Here is a 20,465-nt window from a genome sequence, read left to right on the forward strand (position 1 = left end):
GAAGGAAAGAGGGAGGGACATGAAAACTTGAAAACAATCTAGTTCTTGCATCATACGTGAAGAACTGCAGATTCCCATGGACGATAAGATGTGTCTAAGCAGCTCTGCTGGTCTCCCTCCAATGAGCAGGCAGGTAGGTAGGTGTGCTCCTTGTGAAGTCAGAGGGGGCGACAATGTGGCAAGGGCTCCAGCCTGCAGCAGTTGGCTCAGTGTTGCAAATCCTCTTACGTGGACTTAATCTGAAAGTGAAGCAAGAGCCAACCCTGGGAACCCTGGGTGCTGGGGTTCCTCCCTCGTCCGGACAGTAGGCTTTTTGCCCTCTGATGTTCATAGGCCTTTTCCTGCTCTCTCTTTTGTACCTTTAGGGTCACTGACAGAACAAATGTTTTAGTTACTTTTTAATTATAATTACAGATAAGGTTTTCTTCGGATATTGTAGTGGGTTGACTGGTGACCTCCCCACCAGATATCCCCCCCCCCCTAAAATATATCCACAGCTTAATCCCTGGAATTTGTGAAGGTGACCTTTTTGGAAAAAGGGTCTTTGCAGATGTAATTAAATTAAGGATCTCAAGATGAGATCGTTCTGGATTATATGGGGGGGGGGCCAAATCCAATCATGAGTCTTTATAAGAGACACACAGCAAGGATGCCAAGTGCAGAGGCAGGTGGGTGTTGTGGGATGTTGCCACAGGCAGGGAAATTCCGGACTCACAGAGGGAAGGCAGGAAGGATTCTCCCCTAGAGCCTTCAGAGGGGACAGGGCTCTGCCCACACTTTGATTTCAGACTTCTGGCCTCCAAAAGTGTGAGAGAATGAATTTCTGTTTTTTTAAGCTACCTAGTCTATGGTAATTCGTTATGGTAGCCCTAGGAGACTAATAAAGGTACATCTCAAATTCCAACTTACACTTAATATTTCCAGATTTTTCAGTTACACGGGTGAATGAGTATGTGTGTGTTAACAAGTACAAGTAATATAGAAAATGTCTATTTTATCATTTGCATTTGTATCAATCTTTATTCATAAGGGTTATTTGCTCAGTACTGCTGAACGCAAGGGAGAGCCCTTACAAAGTGTGCTCTGAAGAAAGCAGGTATTCCCAGGAATTGGGGGCTGTGTTCCCCAAATCTCTAGACCATTCTATATATGCAGGTGCTTAGGAAACAAGCTGATATGTGTTAGTCATTACTCTCTGGTAACCGTGTGATGAATTGAATTCTTTTCTGTGTAACACATCTGGGAATTACTTATACAAATAGGAGTCTCTCCTTTATCTAGAGCATATTTGAAAGGTTTTGGCTTAGCTGGACCAGAGAATAGAGCTCTTACGATGTTGAGATCAGAAAACATAAGCTGCTTTTTCGAGGGGATGTGTCTATCACAATCAGGACATAAGACGGCACATAAGACCCTTCCTTTGCCTGTCAAAAGCAGCAGAGAAAGAATAGTGATAAATCATTGTAATAACAGTGGCAGTGGACTGTCAGCTTGGTGAGGGAATCCAGATGAATATGCCTTTTCAAGCCGTCAGTTTTAAGCAAATGAGAGGCCTAAAGCAAGGAGTCAAAGTAACTGTTGTAAACCAAGAGAATGACTCCAGATACAGGAGATATTAACTGACAGGATCCCTTTTTTGTACTTTCTCTTCAAGGATGACTGGACACCGTAAAACCTCTTGAAATCAAGGGTTTTACATTTACAACTTCTTTTTAGCTCTCCCGAGGGCTGTGCTTGAAGTTCCTTATTTACCTTTGTCTCCCTGCGCATGGCACATGGGAATCATAATGACAATGACAGTGATCACAAACATTTGTTGCAGATTGATCTTTAGTCTGGCCTTAGTCTAGGTGAGCTGCATATAATTTATCTTTGCTACAACCCTATGATGCAGGTGTTGTCATTATTTCCGTCTGCACAGGAGGAAACGGAGGTGCAGTGGGGTCAAGGAGGTTGCCCAAGCGTCACGGTTTGTATGAGTGGAGGTGACATGTGAACCTGGTCATGATCCAGAGCCGTTGACCTTTGCAGCTCCAGCAAGATCAGCAAAGCTTAGTGAACAACAATAAGAAATTCGCTATTACCTTGCATACACTACGCGCCTGGCACTGTGTTAACTCATTTCATATCCATATGTACTTATGCAAAAATACTTCTTCCAGCTTTATTGCTCTATCATTGATGTATAACATCGTGTAAGTTTGAGATGTACAGTGCGATGATTTGATACAAGAATACATTGCAAAATGATTACCACAATAAGATAACATACCCATCACCTCATAATTATAATTTGTGTGTGTGTGTGTGTGTGTGCGTGTGTGCGTATGTGTATGTGTGTGTGTATGGGTGGTGAGAACAGTTAAGACCTACTTTCTAAGCAACTTTTAAGTATATAATACAGTGCTGTAAAATATAATCACTGTGCTGTATATTAAATCCTCGGAACTTATTCATCCTATCACTGGGAGTTTGACCATTTGACCAGTATCTTCCCATTTCGCTCACCCCTGACCCCTGGCAACCGCCAATCTTCTCTGTGTTTCTAAGAGTTTGGCTTCTTTAGATTCCACATATAATTGAGAACATATAGTATTTGTCTTTCTCTGACTTATTGTGCTTAGCATAACACCCTCAAGGTTCATTTATGTTGTTGCAAATGGTAGGATTTCCTTCTTTCTCATGGCTCAATGATATTCCATTCTATATATGTATACGTGTGTGTATATAGATAGATACCTAGATAGATATCTAGTGATAGGATCTATCTATCTAGATATCTATCTATCTCTCTATCTCACATCTTCTTTATTCATTCATCCATTGATGGACACTTATATTGTTTCCCTATCTTGACTACTGTAAAGAATGCTAAAATGAATACAGGGGTACAGATAGCTCTTCAAAATAGTGATTCATTTCCTTCCCCTCAGAAGTGGAATTGCTGGATCATATGGTATTTCTATTTTTAATTTTCTGAGGACCCTCCATACTGTGTTCCACAGTGGCTGTACCAGTTTACATTCCCACCAGCAATGCACGAGGCTTCCCTTTTCACCACATCCATGCCAGTGCTTGTCTTTTTGAAGATAGCCACTCCAACAGGTGTGAGGTCATAGCTCATCCATGTCATTCGTGATAAGTAATCTAATCATCACTATTAGTGATGTGAACACATACGTGCTTTTTTTTTTTTTTTGGTTTCTACTTTATGGATAAGGAAACTGAGGCACTGAGCAGTTTAGGAAATTGCCCAAGGATCATAGCTATGAAGTGACAGTGGCAGGTTTCCAAGCCAGGAGATCTGACCTATCATTGTCAGGTGAACTGAGGAGTCCCTGGGCCCTGGGGCCTCGACCCAGTCAGACTGAAGGGATTGCTGAGGGCTCTTGGTCTTGTCACCATTATGAATTCAAGGACGCACACACAGCATAGTGGACAAGTGACACAAGCAGGAAAGTTTATTAAAGCAAAAAGTACACTCCTGAGAGATGAGAATGGGGTGTGGCGGGGGAGAAAGAGAGAGGGAGAGGGAGACAGACAGAGAGGGAGGGACGGAGGGAGAGGCGGAGAGGGAAAGAAAGGGGAGAGAGGAAAGAGAGAGAAAGAGGGAGAGAGGGAGAGGGAGGAAGGATGACAGAGGAAGAGGGAAAGAGATCTGTGTCCTGGGGGTTGGATTTCTATCTCTTATCAGTAGTTGTTAACTAGGGGGGGAATATTCATTACCTGGGGCAGGAAGCAGGGTTTCCCACTTTTTCTTTCTAATTTGGTCAGGGGTTCCCTGTCATGGCATCCGCCACCTTGGGCCTGGTTGATTTGATCTGGCTTCTTGTGGAGTGCTGCCTGGACCGGTCTTGGACCTTCCTGATAGTCACCATGACTTCCTCAATGCTGACCTCCAGGTTAGAACCTAACTGTTAGAACCTAACTGAGGGCTTCGGAGGGGAGGGGGGTGGGGGAATGGGGTAGGCTGGTGATGGGTAGTAAGGAGGGCACGTATTGCATGGTGCATTGGGTGTTATATGCAACTAATGAATCATCGAACTTTACATCAAAAACCAGGGATGTACTGTATGGTGACTAACATAATATAATAAAAAAATATTAAAAAAAGGAACCTAACTGCCTACTCTAACACTATTGCCTATGCTCCTAACCACTCAGCAGTACCGAATCCTACATGAACAAATCATGAAATTCATCTTCATGGGTGGGGGTGGGGGGAGAGATTGGCTGAAAATGATCATTGCAAAACATTTTTTTAAAGATTTATTTGGGGTGGGAGGGGCAGAGGGTGAGGGAGAGAAAGTCTTAAGCAGATGTTGCCCTGAGTGCCAAGCCTGCAGGGGCTCACCATCTCAGGACCCTGAGATCAGGACCTGAGCTGACACCGAGAGTCCGATGCTTAACCGACTATGCCCCCCAGGCACCTCTCACTGCAAAATTTTTAAGGCAGAGTAGAAGTAACCATTTGCTATAGTTGACTAATAAGCAACTAACTCAAGAACATTTTTTAAAATTCATTCATTAAAGCAGCTTTTTCAGAACCTTAAAGTGACAGCCTAGTAGTGCTTTGTTACTCGAAGTGTGGCCCTTAGACCAGTAGCATTAGCATCGCCTGGGAACTTTTTTGAAAAGCAAACGGATCAGGCCCATCCAAGACTCACTGACCCAGAATCTGCATTTTAATCAAAGCCCCAGTAGATTCAGTGCAGATTGAAATCTGAGAAGTGCTGCTCTGGACCAAGGTTCTCAACTTCCAGAATTGAGAATATCAGAATCACCTGGGGAGCAGAGTGTGATTTAATTGGCCTGGGGGTGTGGCCTGAGTAGGGAGATTTTAAAAGCCCCCCAGGTGATGCTAATGTGCGGTCAAGGTTAAAAATCTGGGGACTTGGTTCTTAACACTGTCTGCGCCCTAAGTTCATCTGAAATTTTTAAAATATCCCCAAGCCTGATTGATCTCTGGGGATAATTTTTTTTTTAGAAGCCCTGGTGATTCAAATGTGCAGCCAAGGTTTAGAACAAGTATAGGAGACCAAACCTGAATTTCTTGGCCTTGCAATTATTCATTCAACAATTATTATTTTTTAAAAAAGATTTTATTTATTTATTTGAAAGAGAGTGAGTGAGAGCATGAGTGGGGTGGAGGGGCAGGGGGAGAGAGAGAGAGAAGCAGACTCCCTGCTGAGCAGGGAGCCCGATACAGGACTCCATCCCAGGACCCTGAGATCATGACCTGAGCTGAAGGCAGAGGCTTAACCGACTGAGCCACCCAGGCGCCCCTCAATAATTACTTTTAATACTTCAATAATACAGGCAGGGTGGTGGGTACTGGGGCTGAGGAACAGCAATGAGACCCAGTCCCCGAGATCAGGGAGAGAGCCGGGCAAGTTACTTCTCTCTGAGCCTCAGTTCCCTCATCTGTGGGAGTGGGATGGTAATCAGGGGACCATCTGCCCACCTCACCTTTTCACCGGTGGGATGAATTCTTGCCCACACATCTCGCCGACTTTAGGTTTCCAGTGAGGCCACAGCTGATTGAGAACACCTGATGGAGAAGTGGCCAATCCAGGGGCTGACCAAAAGCCTAGGACTTGTGACATTAGCGAAGTAATGATTTGTTTGCTGTGTTCTTTGACCAGAAAATACTATTTCCTAGAACTAGAATTATGACTGAGAAAATAACCAAAGTTTATGAGAGCTTGTTTGCTCTCAAGGGAGCTGATCTTTCTGAAATAGCCTTTCTTAGTATACCTTGCAGGAAGGTGTAGCACCTGTGAATAGCCAGCCTGGAGCTACCTGGAGGACAGTATTTGGGCTTGAATGGGTAAGGATGCATTGTGGCTTACTGATCTATTTCTTGCAGTTTTCACAGACCAATGCAGTAGCTATTTACATTGGAAATATGATTGACCTTCGCTCGAAAACAACATTCAGGTAAACTTTTATTGTTTAAATTCCTTTGGCTTTGCAGGGGAAATGGGATTTTTCCACATCTTGAGGGAATTGGTGCCAAGGAGGCATCTGCTCAAGTTCACTCTGCATGATTTCATTGCCCATGCCCTTTCCATGATTTTTGATTTGCCCTTCTAATGTTTTCTACAGATGTTGGTACTTGGCTCAGAAGAATTTCCTTAGGACTTTTTTCTTGATAAGGTAAGTTTTTAGAAAAGTGAGAATGTATATCATTATTATGACTTAGAGATTCCTCAGGGATATATTTATTACTCTGCAAATTTTTCTAGAAAAATAAATTACTTTAAAGTTAAATGAAATTGGGATCAGTTTTGGCCTATGCAAAAATTTTTCTTAGTCTTCTCATTTTTTTCCTTCATAATAATATCATATGCAGGCATAGGAGCCCACCTGTGTGATGTGAGGAATAGTAGGGGTTGATCGCTTAATGGATTGCAATAATTCCTGGACACTTTAACCAAGGCATTCTATATCTCTGTTAATGCCGATGTATTGCATTGAAGGTGCATCTTTGTCATAGTTAAATTAATTCATTGGATATGGTTACCAGCTAATCATTGAGAGAATGGATTATTAGATAAGTTTTAGTCAAATAGACATATGCTATCCAAAATGGTAGCCATGGCCACATATGGCAATTGAGCACTTGAAATACGGATAATTTGAGTTGAGATGTGCTATAGTTGTAAAACACACATTGGATTTTAATAACAAAAGAGAATGTGAAATCTTTCATTAAATGTTTTAATATCAATTATATCTTGAAATGATAAAATTTTGGATATACTAAGTTAAAAAGAAATATTATTAAAAACTAATTTTATCTGTTTCTTTTGACCTTAATGTGGCTATTATAGAATTTAAAATTATGTGTGGTTCACATTTGTGGCTTGCATTTGTTTCTATTGGACTATGGTACACTAAATATGGAGAGTGACCAGCCCTTGAAGAACTAATGTTTATGAAGGGGATGATGGTAGAACCCAGTAAGGGAGAAGGGAAACAAAGAAATTGCAACAAAGAAGTGTTAGAAATTTGTCCTATTTCACATTTTGTTACAGGTACAACTTTTTCCAAAAGACAAAAGATAACTTATCTCACCCAAGCTACCCCGTTGCAAACACAACCTGGTGGTGGGATATATGTCTATGTATTTTCCCTCTAGTTCTGCTGTAATGGTAACTCAGCCACCAGCAGAACTGAGCTGGCACATCAGCTGATGGTTGACCAGAAATCCCATAGCTTTCTGCTGGCCGCCATGGTGCTCTGGAGCTGAAAATGAGTGTTGAGAACACAGTCTCTCAGGAGGCCCTGGGAAGGGCTTGGGTGTAATGGGGTTGTTGTTGTGATATGATAGATGTGCTCTGAGTGGCTGAATCAAGACTGGGAAGCTCAGGCCCACCTGATACTGGTTCTTCTGTATCAGCCCTGGGGGTCAGGCTTGGTGATGGCCCAATCATGATAGGCCTGCTTGGAATGGTTTTAAATATTGGCTCCAATCACTTTCATGTTCTTTATAGTTTTCAGAGCTGCCTGTTAGGGTTGATCTGGACTGAGTCAGAAAACCCCACAGTGAGTCTGAATATTACCTAGTCTCTGCATTTTGGGATGTGCTTGGCTGATTTTTGACAGGTTGCTAGAAACCTCCGTTTTGCTTGGTTTTGTCATAATAATGTACCATGTATTCTCACAGGTATAAAGTTAGATTATTAATATACAGACACTCTCTTCAAGGAGATAAAATGATAAAAAAGGAAATAAAAAATACTGCGATTTGCTCCTGTAGTATAAAGATGAGCCAATTATTATTTGCACCAACCTATGATACATCTTTAGAAAATCTTAACTGATTGTCTTCTCAGTGTCCAAAATTTTTGTTGCAAGGATTATCTTACCAGTGTAATATAAATTTGCTTGCTACTCGTTTCAGTTATCTATTGCTGTGTAAGAAACCACCCCCAAAGCATAGCAGCTTAAAACAATAGCCATTTTATTTCTTAGGATTCTGTGGACCAGAAATTCCATGAGGTCCCAGCAAAGACAGCTTGTCTCTGCTCCGTGGTCAGTTGAGATAGCTCCAACAGCGGCTGGCTGGGAACTACAAGAATTACAGTTCTGGTTTTCAGTGGTGTTCTCTAACACTATTTTTTCATGTGACTAGCTCAGACTTCCTTATGGCATGGTGGTCTCAAAGTAGTTGAACTTCTTATATAAGTGGTTGGCTTGACCCAAGCCAAAACAAGTTATCAAGCCTGTTAAAGTTTATTACCCTATGAAAGAGAGAAATAATCCTTGACATCTGGGAGCTGGCCAGACACTATCAGCTAAACCTTGGTGTTGCTAGGAACTGGCAGGCTGTCCTTTTTCCTATTAAATATAAACATTTTCACTGAACACTGACATCAGACAAAGTCATTCTGTGACCAGGATGGGGCAAGACAAAGAAAAAAATCCACTTCATAATCATGTCCAAATGCAGACACAAACAACAATGCGGCTTATATGAGTGACTGCTGCTTCTTTACTAATTATGACATAAACTTCACTCCATTCCTTCTGTCTTCTAGATAAAAATTTAAGATACCCAATCATAGAAATACCCCTGCTTCCTGAGCATCCGTTCCAGAGCCAAGCCCCACTTACTTGAACTCTTTTCAAAATCACCTCTATAAGTCAGTACTTACACCTTCTTATTGAGACACTCTATGGCTCCGCCCTGGTGTGCATTCTCTCTCATTGCAGCAAGTCCATAAAACCAATTTCATTTGACTGCTGGTGTGTTCCTGGTAGTCTTTGTCAAGGGGCTATCAGCACTCCCATCAGGCTCAGTGTCACTTCCATTGCATTATATTGGTCAAGGCAAGTCACAAAGCCACCTAACTGCAAGGAGAGGGGAAATAGACTCCTCCTTCTGGTGGGTGGGGCAGAATGCACACACAAGGGACTGGTGTGCCCATCTTTGGCAACAGAACTGTAGCTTGCGCACTCATACTTTATAGAGAGCAGTTGAATTTTACTTGGAAAATGATTGTGGGACACTGGCACCGACCACCTGTTTGGGCCATATTTGGTGACTAGGCCTTATTCAGGTAATAGAAGGATTCAGCCTCTCTTTACACTCTCAAAATATGACTTTCCTTAAGTGTTTTTGTTTTAGAAAGAAGGAAGGCTGCCTCATATCTTTTCCTTCCTCCAACATGCCTCTTACAACACTTCTGCTCTCCACGGGACTTGTTACTTCTTGTCCTGGGGCATGTCTCCTTGCTGGTCACCTTCTGGAGCTCTGGGACAAACATCTTTGCTGGTTGTCTTGCTGTTATCACCATTGTGCCTTGGAGGAGAATTGGTGGGACCAAGGTTACTTTCCTTCCCCACTCCCTCTGTCCCTCCTGGATACCATCAACTGCAAGGCTGTTGTATACAAGAGAGTTCAGCAGTGGTGAGGTGTAGCACAGAGGGAAAGCTGACAAAGCAGGGTGTGGTAGCTCAGTCCTTGATATCTGTCAGTCCCTGGTTCATCTCTCTCCTGCCCTCCTGCCCCAGGGGGAGAGCGGACACTTTCCGACAATTCCCCTTGTTGCCATCTTTAGTCTTGATATATACAGCAGTCAGGCATAACGAGTCACCCTAGTGTTAACCATGGTAATCTATTTGTGCAAGATTATTGGTGTTTTCTTCCTTTTTGCTCAGCTGTATTTTTCTACGAGGAGCATGTGTTGCTTTTGTAATATGACAAAAAAAAAAATCAAGTCTCTTTTTAATTACCAACAAAGGAGGGGGCTCTAAACAGAGTTCCCTTTCCTTAGGAAAGACTTTCCCCATGAGCCTTAAATTTCTCATTACTTTCTGTTTAACCTTACCAGTGAGTGTTTAGAATGTAGTATTGGACGAGACAGTGTGACTTTTAATGTAAATGCTTAATGACTGTTTCAATACTTTTTAGACACGTGATCAGAGAGCCGGTCCTAATAAAGACATGAGATGTTGCCTGACTTAGTAATCAATTTAGTGAACAACTTGAGGAAGAAAATGGGTGAATTCCTTGGCAGGCAGCAACTGCATAGATGATACTCTGGAGCCTCAGAAAACGGCATCGTAGGAGCTGTTCGTGGGAGCCGGATAAAAATGAGGTCATCTTATAATATGATCCAGCAGGCCCTTCACCATGGACAGAGTTCTATAGAGCCCCACTCAAAACAAATTCTACTGGAAGCAAGGGGTGTCCTGCTTCTACTGTTGAGTGAGTGCCTTTTCCTAGCTCATAGCCATTGAACTTGAAGGTGACAGAATGAGAACAGAGGAGAGATTAGCATACCTCCTGTAAGCACAGTAAAAGGAGGATCGTGCCTGCCTCCTCTCAAGCACCGTGCTTTTCATTTACTTTGTCACTCATTCGCTTTTTCACTTGTAGGTGAAGAGGTTGAATGGAGGGTGTAAAGGCTGAGGATGGAGGTTTCTTAGTTTAGGAACTCACACAAGCACCTACTGCATACTTCATGCTGTGCTATATACTTTCCCACTGCTAGACAATATTTACGATAGCAATAACAACCATTTTCGATACCTGTTGTGTGCCAGGGTTTGGCTGTGGCCATTGTGACATTCGGGCCTTAAAACCACCCTGCAAGGTTCAGGCCAGTGCTGTGACCTCTTCTTTTACAGATGAAGTAACTGATACTCAGGAAGTTTAAGTGATTTACCCAAAGCCACGCAGCTAATACGAATCCAATCTAGGAAATTAAACACAGCATTAGGGTCTCCTGACTCTCAGTCTTGAGGTATTTCCATTAACTTCGTTGTGGCACCTCCTTGATTTTGGTGATTAAATCTGCTATTTTGCTCTGAGCAAGTGATTTTTGCTGTTTTCCTTTTGATTTTGCACTTGGGAGCCAATCTTTTATTGGTGCAAATGTGATAAAAAGGTTATAATGATTCCAGCAAACTCCTTCTATGATGTTCTTGAATTTTCCCTCATCCTACAACGATCTACTAAGTACCTGGCCTCATGCAAACGTATGCAGTGATTCTCTCAATACTTATTGAATTTTTCTCTTCTTGGTCCTTGGGGCCCATATTGCAAGAGTGTATCCACAGCAATCCGTTAACGGGAGCAAAACCCCTGAAGGTCTGAAGAGCCATGCGAGCTTTCAGTATCAGCCTGACATTTTTTTTTTTTCTTCTCCTGGAATTCTCTTCCATGAGTGATGTAATTTGAAACAAACTCCCTCATAGTGAGATACCTAGGGAAGCTCAGTGGAGAGCAACAAAAATGATGAAATGTTTTCAAAATAAGACCCTTGAGGAAGAGGTAAGAAACCAAACCTGTTCAGCCTTGTATCAAGAAAGGGGAGAAATAACTGTAAACGTGTGCTGATGTAGTGGACAAAGTAGAAGTCCATCTGCCTCAGTATGAAGGAGGGCAAAGGAACCAGGAAGGGGGCTGAGTTAGAGTAAGGAAATTTTAGTTTAAAATAGGATAGTAATACATACTGAGGTAGCTTAATGAAAATTCCATTTCTATCCATTATCACTGCAGCGGTTCCCTGGGCAACGTATGTACCCTATATGTGCACACTTCTGTATTGGGTTGACTGTGGCAGAACACAGTGATGCGCGGGCGGGGCAGGGGCAAGGGGATTCTTGTATTAATGGACATCCACGATCTTGTTTTGTACCAAGCTTGAACGACTGAGCAAGGGTCAACGTTTGATTGTTTTGTGACTCCTCTTTGACAGTTAAGATCCATTGTCACCTATATGAAATGTATTGTGTTTCTGGCATCATCATCATCATCATAATGATAATAAACAACATTAACCGAACACTTCTGAGTGCCAGGCATTGTGCTAATAAGTACTTCACATGCCTGCAAGGTAGGTGTTATTGGGCACTGGTTTCCTCATCTGAGAAGTGTGTTTGATAGTCACAGTGGATCTGAGGGCGTGGTAAGTATTTAACCAATGGAAGCCAGGTATGTTCTATGTCCAACAATGCATGGGGCAGTTTCCTGAAGTTGGCTGGCTCAAAATGCCAATAGAATTGCTCTTGAGAACATTTTAGCTCTAAAGAAACGCCCAAGTTTATCAGAAGCCCCCCAGCTTCAATGTGACGTGAAGCTCTTTCCTGTACAATGGGACATTCGGACCCTTCCACCAATGGCAGTGACAAAGGTGTAAAGGCAGTGGGGGGTGATTACTGAAGCTGAAGGGGCCTGGGTTTTATCTATGGAGCCCAGGGATTCTCAGACCTGACAGACTTCAAGAATCTGCTGGAAGCCTTTGCAAGCTACAGATTTCCTGGGCACCAGCCCTGGAAATTCTGACTCTGTAGATCTGAGATGGATAGGTAGCCCCGGAAACTTTTGTTGTCACTATCCCACAAGTGATTCTAATGGTTAGCCATGCCCCCTTGCCCCCAGTCCAATCTATCCATTTACAAGTGGGGGTTGTGCGTGCTTGAGGATGCAGAGCTGGGCTTTGCAACCAGGTCTCCTGCTTACTCCTCTTGCACACCAAGTCTCTGCTCATGACTTGATGCTGCTGCTTTGTGTTGGGTCGTCATAAAGGAAGAAAAAGAGAAAGTGAAAAAAGGACATCCTGAATTTCTATGATAAATTAATGATTGCATGCAAGTCCCTCCCTCCCCATGAGCCTTCATTGGGCACTTGCTGCGTGTTCGTACTGTAGGTCATGATGCTTTATGATGATTAGTGCAGGCCCAAGATTGATCATGAGCGCAGGTGGAGTTTGTAACCACCCAGATAATTAGGGAAGCTCTCTAAATAAAAGCTGTAGCTCGAGTACTTAATTACTAGGTGGGCTTGTGAATGTCAAGGCGTAAAATAAAAAGTTTATTTTTTTTTAAGGGGTTGTGATGATGTCAGGAAGAAGAGTCAAAGGAGCCCTTTCAGCTGGGGAGTCAAAGTGACATCTCAGTGGGAGAAGCCCAGAAGAAGTTGTTTTAATTTTACCCAGCACCTACTGAGCTTCAGGGTCACTGGAGCTGGTTGAATAGGTGACTGAATCTGATTGTACAGGTGTGTGTGTGTGTGTGTGTGTGTGTGTGTGTGTGTGTGTGTCAACTTCAATTACTTGAGGTTGGGGGAAGCATTCAGCTTATTTCAGAAATAAGTTAAACAGAAATCCAGCAAAAGGTTAAATAACCTGCTTAGGTCAGGGGTACAGCTGGGATTTGAACCACAGCTGTCTGGCCGCCAAGCCTGAGCTCAGACCTGCCACTCTTCCTGCCCACACAGAGAAGGTTGTATCAAGCCAGGGCAGAACGAGAAAGAGACTGTCCAGGGGTCAGAATCCACAGGCTAATCAGTAGGTCATTTGTCCCAGCCCCAGGCTCAGAACTCCATCTTCTGTTTTCATTGTTCTGGCTTAAATTCTGGCCTGTTTGCTTTCGGAATTGTGTCCGCCTGCTCACCGCCCCCCTCACGCCCCTTCCCCGGCTTAGCTGGGGATCTGAGCAGGGATGGGCTGGTGCTCATCCCAGCACGTGCCTGGGCCTGGTGCCCTATCTGCAGCTTCCAGTCTGGCCTCAGCGTCCTCCTCGGGACTCTTGAATGGCAGGTACTCACCCGCAACCTCTATTAACCTCCTGATTTGGAACCATTCTTCAGCCAGATGCATTCGGCAGTGCCCTGCCTTGTGGGACAGAGAGAATGAGGGGATTCAGCCAGGAGGTTGTTTGGGAGTGCCGTGTGACCTCAGCAGGGCAGGTCAGGGCTGCATGGAGGTTTCCCCTGAGTGCAGATTTGCCTTTTCTGGTACCTGCGCCAGGGCGGGCAGCTGCCCCATGGAGCCTCACTCATGGCGTCTGGAGGGGAGGGCATGTGAATGGAAGATGTGACAAAACGGCCAGATGTTTGCGTTTGAGTCCCAAACACCTTGGGCCTGAGGGAAGTCAGTATCAAATGTGAGATGTCCAGCTTCCCGCTTCTGGAGCCTAGGCTGAGGGGACGTGGACGGAAAGAAAGAGAGACACTGACTTTGGGGGCTGAGCCTTGCAGCTGGGGAAGGGGGTGGCTTCCATAAACCCCAGTTAGGTTTGGAGGAGCTGGGATGGAGTAAAAGCCTCTAGTGTGGGCTCCAGAGTTCTGGCAGTGATCAGTGATTCAGGGGGTATAGGTCCCCGGGACAAAGGTGACTGCACTGGATGTCCAGCAGGTGGTCCTGAGACAGCCTCATGCATTGAGCCCGCCAAGCCCAGCACGGCATGGCCCCAATGGGGCCATCCCCCTGCACCAAAGAGGAGGATATCAGAGGCAGAGGGTTCTAGCCCCACAAAGGTCCCCAGACACCAGCGTGATGTCGGAGCAGCAAGATCTCCCACTTCCCAGAAGAAGGCAGGAAATATAAGAAATAGTGGAATCCAAAGAGGCCTTGAGATCAGGAACAAGGGCTGAGGCTGCACTGAGCAGTGTAGACTGAGGACCAGTGTAGACTGATGATAGGAGCCTAGTTGGAGAGGGGGGCATGGCCCGACACCAGTGCGGGCAGGTCATGAGTGAGGTCCAGCCAGCCTCTTGTAGAGTTTGCAACAACACCCTCGCCCTGCATCAGCCCCCTGAAACACAGATACAACCCTGGGGGGAGGAAGGGGAGGGGAGCCTGGAGCATGAACTAAATGAGAGTTCTTGTTAAAGAAATTAAGAGGATTCAAAAAAGTTACAGTTCTACTTTTTTACTTTTGTTGTTTGCAAACACAAACTTCTGAAGAGAGAAGCCTTGCCCTTTCCTTGTTCCTGGCTTTTCTTCACTCCTGGGAGCTCTTCTTTGACTTCTGGGTCCAGGCAAGCAGAGAGACACATTTTCTGGATTCACATCCAGCACCTTCCTCTCCTCCCACGTCTTTGAGTGCTTCCCTGCCCAGAGGCAGATGGCTGCCTCTGACAGCCCAACTTCCTCCTTTTGTGGGCCGTTAGGGTTTAATTTCTGCAAGATTAGCTTTATTATGATCACTCCCGGTTTATCTGGCGCGATCTCAGCATGTGGCTGCTTGCTGAAAGGTACAGTCTATTAGGGGCCGTTGTTAAAGCGGTAGGAGGAGAACAAGGATATGGCTGCTTTGCTGCTGTCCCTACAGCTTAGCCTTTGACTGATAGGTGTATAAACAAGAAAATACCGTGGCTGGATCCCCGTGCTCACGAGGAGTCCGATGACATACAAGATGCTGTGCCGTCAGTTGCACTAATAGAGTCAAGTTAATTGATATCAATTAATATCTAATATTAGATATCAAATTAATTGATATCTATAATTGATATCAATTTAATTAATTAGTGTTTCAAATCTGTGGAGGACCCGTTATGTGCCAGGTTCTGTAACAGAACACTAAAGCCCTAGAATAATTTTATATCAATCTATCTATCTATAGATATATATATCATGAGATATATATAGATATATATAATTGAGATATATATGTATATATATGGTATATATCATATATATCAGAGGAAGTTTCTTGAAGGAGCTCTCTAGCTCTATTTTTAGATTCTGAGTTGTGCGTATTTCTTTCTAATTTAACCATATGAGTCTGCAATATAGGGATCTAATCATTTTCTTCCCCTGGTAGCTTTTAATCCTGCCTTTAAAATGTATTAATAACTGCTTAACATTTATTAACACTAATATGTGTATTCTGAATGTGGCACTTCTCTTAATATTATCTCATAAAAACCTCATAAAAAACAAGTGAGCTAGATATGACTATTTCAGGACTTCACACTAAGAAAGTGATTCTCAGAGAGGTTATTTTGCCCAAGGTAACAGAGGAGGGAAGTGGCAGTCAGGACTTGAACATTTACTGGCTTCACTCCATGTCCTCAGCTATACTGAAATGCACAGAGCCCTTACTCTGTGTCCAGCACTGTACCAGGGGATCCCATTCCCATCATCTCCTTAGTCCTCACCAGAGCCCTTTGAGGTGCCTTCTGTTTTACAAATGGAGAAACTGAGGCTCAGAGAGGGTGATAACTTGCCCAAGGCTGGAGAGCAAGTAGTAGACTTTGAATGTTGGTCTTTCTGATTTCAGTAGCACCTATGTTATATCTACTAGTGTACATTTAACTGATTATATCCAGGTGGAAGGGAAGAAATTAACATTTACGGAATGTCTTTTTTGTACCAGGTCATCTATTGCTCTTTTCTGAAACAGCTCTATTAGGTGGAAATTATCGCTACTTACTGCTAGAGCAGGCTCTCTGGGCAAGTGATCTTTTACTCACTGTCACAGGGCAAGTTAAGTGCTAACTTGATACTTTATCTGGTCCATTTTTTCCCATTACATCATTTTACTTCCCAAAGAAATAGAAATTCACATACAAAAATCATTTTGTGCATTAATTAGGTTTAATTAACAGAGGACTAGCTTAGAAAAATACCTATGGCTAGTAGTGGGAGTCAATTCACTTAACTCATTTAATGATTGGCACCTCCCCCCCGTGTTTCTAAGCATCTTGTAAGTCATAAACATGAGTGAGTTTTGACGCTTCTGGTTCTTGTTGGGTTTACTTAAAATAAAGAAATGATTTTTTTATGGTTTAAGTTATGGAGATAAATTGTCTCTTGTGCGCGGGACATATCCTACTGCCCATGGCTTGAAAATGCCGTATGTAGGCTTATCGTGTGTGTTAAATCGATAGTGAAAATGATTTTTATGATAGGAGCATCATTGTAACTTATGAGGAAATACAAAATAAGAGACTTCCCTGTGTGGTAAAAATAAGTCATGGATAAAAATGGAAGAGATAATCCAGACAAGGTGATGAGAAAGATTGAAAGTGTAGAAACTATCCTGTGGGGACAGATAGCATTGGAGCCAAACACAGGGGGCAGGAGCCCGAACTTCATGTGTGAGTATTGTGCGTCCGAAGAGAACTGTCCAGCAACTTCTTGTAATGCACCTGCAGGAGTCATTCCTCCCAATCAAAACTGGTATGCAAATTCTGCTATTACAGCATTGAAGGTTAGGCTGCCAGGTAGAATGTTAGGAATCACGGATAAAGCCCTGAGATTCTAGCAGCCCAGGGAAATTTAAGAAAGTCACAAAGTTTTTCTAAACCTTCCAAGATCCTATTTAAAAAAGTTATGCCTTATGATCCAGAGAAATAAAAGCTTAAAAAACTTAGTCTGTTTTATTTATTTTTTCCTTTTTTTTTTTTTTAAAGGAAAAGCCTGTACTTAGTGACTCTAATCAAACGTGTTCTTTTTATTTGTTGCTTTCTTTTATTGGCTTCTGGAACAGCAGAAGGAGTTTGTATGAGTGTGTGTGTGTGTGTGTGTGTGTGTGTGTGTGTGTGTGTGTTGGTGGGGAGTGCGAAGACTTGGTGTTATTACCACAATAAATATTACACTGCAAAATCCCGCCAGACCATTTCCTCTAGCGATAGCTGTTTGAGAGTGTCCCAAGACTTGGTGTCTGAATTCATGCCTTGTGTATGTTATTGTAAAATGAACATTGCAACAATACATTGTCTTAATGGGTCTGGAATTGGCAGGGATTAAGAGAGGCAGGCTAAACAAGGGGACCAGCTACAGTAGTAGCTGAGAGACTGCGAGCGGCAGCCAGTGTGTCAGGAGGCCATCTTGCATCTTTATACTGTGTGTCACCCAAGCAAAAGAGATCCCTGGCACTGGTCCTCATATTTCAGATGGTCCTGCCCTGGCTCTTTTCCAGCTGTGTCCTTCCCCACTGGGCACAGAGCTTGAGAGGCAAGGGGATGTGCTTCCCTAGAGTCCATACCTGTCCCTTGTAGACCATACTTCAACAACCTGGTGCCTGGAATTCCTTGCCCAAATAGTGCCCCCCATTCTAGGGTCTTCTGAGAGTCCATCCTCCTGAGAGGAGGTCACTGTGCAGATAGGAATCCCTAGCTCCCTATGGTAGCCAAGTAGAGGTTGCTAGTGGAGATATGGGCAAAGCTTAGGTCCTGGATGGGGTGTCCACACAGGTGCAAATGAGGCTCCTCATGGTGTAACAGGTGGCTAGAGATAAAAAATGAAGTGGGGTGGGCTCTGAGCTGAGGGCCAGGCCAACCTCCCTGATATTGCCACCATGCTCTATTATGTAACTCCAAAGCGTCTGAGACTGGCAAAGTTGAACTGGACTTCTAGGTCATTGTAATGGCATAGTTGTCAAGGTAGAAGGATAGAATATGTTTTATATGTTTTATATAGCAGTTTGCTAGCTTAGTTTATAACACCTAAAAGCCTATGAATGTGGTATATGGGCCTTCATTTGTCTTCCTGCCACAGGCCTTGCAAATATCAGGGATGGGGCTGGCAGAGTCTGGCTGCAGTTGAAAAGGATATAAGACTGAGAATTTGGTCTAGTGTTAGGTCGGAAATGATTGGAGGCCCCTAAAGATGACTTACCTGTTCCCTGAAAAGGACAGAATTAGTGTTGATGTCAGGCAGAGGTGAAACAGATTCCAGCTCTCTTTTGGACCTCCCCTCTTCCTCTCCCTGGTTTCTCTGCGTCTCTTGGAGACACAGTCTGATTGGACAGAAAGTAGATGTAGTGGAAAGTGTAATCAGAGCCAGACTGATTGAGAAACTTTCAGCACTGCCAATTATTAGCCTCAATTTCCCTACTTAAAATAATACTTGCTCCTGATGTTGTTTTGAGGATAAGATGCATTAATGTAAAGTGATATAATGTAATGTAGTCTTAAAGTTAAATAGCTGTTCAACCAAGGGCCCTCCCTTCTCTTTCTGCTTTGATAAAAACACACTTTCCTGTGTTTTATTTCCTTGGATACTCACCAAAAGTCTTATTTAATATATAATATAATTCTTACTAATGACATAATATGAACACTCTTAGGAAAAGTTTTGAGAATAGACTCCTGGAAATAGTGTGCTTTAATGCCACAGAACTACTTTGGGGCCGCAGGGCCCCTTAAATCTCACGCACTGAGTGACCAATGCCCATCCCAAAGGCTTAACTATCTTGAGATGCAGGTTTCATTGCTCTGGTGTTGTCTTTGACAGATCAACATTGGCTTCATCTCAGTTATTGGATTTTGATTTATTTCCAGAATTACCTGAACTGAGTTCAATGCCAGAGAGTATTTGGAGTGATGGACTATCACATGGACTTCATTTTCTTGAAATGTCGCATGTTCTAATGTTCCAATTTTTCTCACTGACAGTAGTGTGATGGTTAGTTTTATGTGTCAACCTGACTAGGCGATAGTACCGAGTTATTCAATTAAATGCTAATCTAGGTGTTGCTGTGGATGCATTTGGTAGATGTGGCTAGCATCTGCAATCAGTTGACTTTAAGTAAAAGTGATTAACTCTGATAATCTGGGTGAGCCTTATCCAATCATTTGAAAAACCTTAAGAACAAACTGAGGTTTCCCTGAGGGAGAAGAAATTACACTTCTGGGTGCGGCATCAGTTTATGCTTAAGAGTTTCCAATCTGCTGGCCTACTGTATGGATTTCAGATTTGCCAGTCCCTGATTTTTATCTCTCTCTCTCTCTCTCCCTACCTATCTTCTTTTTCTTTCTTTCTTTCTTTCTTTCTCTCTCTTCTTTCTTTCTTTCTTTCTTTCTTTCTTTCTTTCTTTCTTTCTTTCTCCTCCCTCCCTCCCTCCCTCCCTTCCTCTGTCCCCCTCTTCCTCCTCTTTCTTTCTTTCTTTCTTCCTTCCGTCCGTCCATCCATCCATCCATCCATCCATCTTTAGATTGGTTCCCTTTCTCTGCTAGAACACTGGTTGATAAAGATTTTGGTACCAAGAGTAGTTCTAGAAGTACAAAATCTCAAAGACAAGTTTCTGAGTTGATTCTAGCTTTTCTGGAATTGGTTTTCTAATATGATTGGATCGGTTAGATTGTTTAAATTCAAAGGCACTAATAACTCTATTTCCTGTGGTAAAGAGGGCACTGGTAGTCTGTGGCATGATCTAGCAATAGAGAAATGAAATATCGTCATTGGATATTCCTAATCAAATGGATATAAAAGGCAAGGGCCTGGGTGACTGTATTTGATTGGTATTTCACAACATTTTAGTAAAATTGAGTATAATGAGATTTGTTGGTTGCTTCTAATGGTCCTGGAGAAACTAGGGAAACACAAGGCTTAACTCAGAGCTCTAAATTCCTACCTCAAGCTCTGCATACATGTCCTGAAAGAAACCCTGATCTTCTATAGTTGCAGGGCTGAGATTTCTGAAAGCTGAATTCTTATCCTGTGAGTAGCTATAATAGGGCAGACACTGAATCTCAACCTCACAGAGTTTCTTCTGTTAAAGTGAGCCCATTGATGGGAAGGAATGGGATCCTGAGAATTGGAATGGGAAGGTGGGACATGTGAGGAGATCCCAGTTAACCTGAGGATGCCTAACCCTTAAATTCTGCTCAGCCTTCTTTGCCAATAGTAGCTTCCCTTCCTTCTTGGAGGAGGTTAACTCTGCTTTGTCTGAAGAATCTGTAATAATATCCCTGATGCAGTTCCCTAGAAAGGCAC

General features: G+C 43.1%; 1 long non-coding RNA gene across 1 annotated transcript in view; it reads left to right on the forward strand.

Annotated features, from left to right (window-relative positions):
• The window catches only part of LOC123001943 (uncharacterized), a 32,621-nt gene extending 24,877 nt beyond the window's left edge, over positions 1-7,744 (forward strand). The window contains exons 2-4 of the long non-coding RNA XR_006411294.3: positions 3,775-3,902; positions 5,870-5,940; positions 6,109-7,744. This is a non-coding gene — a long non-coding RNA (uncharacterized LOC123001943). The remainder of the gene's footprint in view (positions 1-3,774; positions 3,903-5,869; positions 5,941-6,108) is intronic.
• Positions 7,745-20,465: the final 12,721 nt, after the last annotated feature.

This window comes from Ursus arctos, unplaced genomic scaffold (assembly GCF_023065955.2).
Source record: "Ursus arctos isolate Adak ecotype North America unplaced genomic scaffold, UrsArc2.0 scaffold_25, whole genome shotgun sequence".
Classification (NCBI taxonomy): Eukaryota; Metazoa; Chordata; class Mammalia; order Carnivora; family Ursidae; genus Ursus; species Ursus arctos.